Raw genomic sequence first — 422 nt, forward strand, 5'->3', positions numbered from 1 at the left:
TGCCCTAGGCAACCTAGACAGAATTTCGTCTAGGTTTCCCAAGCAACCTAGATGGAATTCCATCTAGGTTGACTTTTTCGTCTCGTTTGTAAACTAGACGGAATTTTCCGTCTAGTTTGATTCAACCTAGACGAAATTTTTTTCCCTCTAGGTTGTTCCATCTAGATTGGTCGTTTTCCTATTAGTGCTAGACGAAAATTCCTATCTAGGATGATTCATCCTAGACGGAATATCGTAGACGGATGTTGTCCGTCGATATTGTCGTCATTCTAGACAGACATTTTTCCGTCTATGATGCTATATTTTTTACTAGTGTAGTAGAGATTGTGCAAGCTTTTCCTGAGGAAGAAAATGTAATTGTGGCAGCATGAGTTTGAGCACAGGGTCGTGAGAATGTATTTATATGGTAGTTTCACAAAGGC

This window comes from Asparagus officinalis, chromosome 9 (genome assembly GCF_001876935.1).
Source record: "Asparagus officinalis chromosome 9, Aspof.V1, whole genome shotgun sequence".
Lineage (NCBI taxonomy): Eukaryota > Viridiplantae > Streptophyta > Magnoliopsida > Asparagales > Asparagaceae > Asparagus > Asparagus officinalis.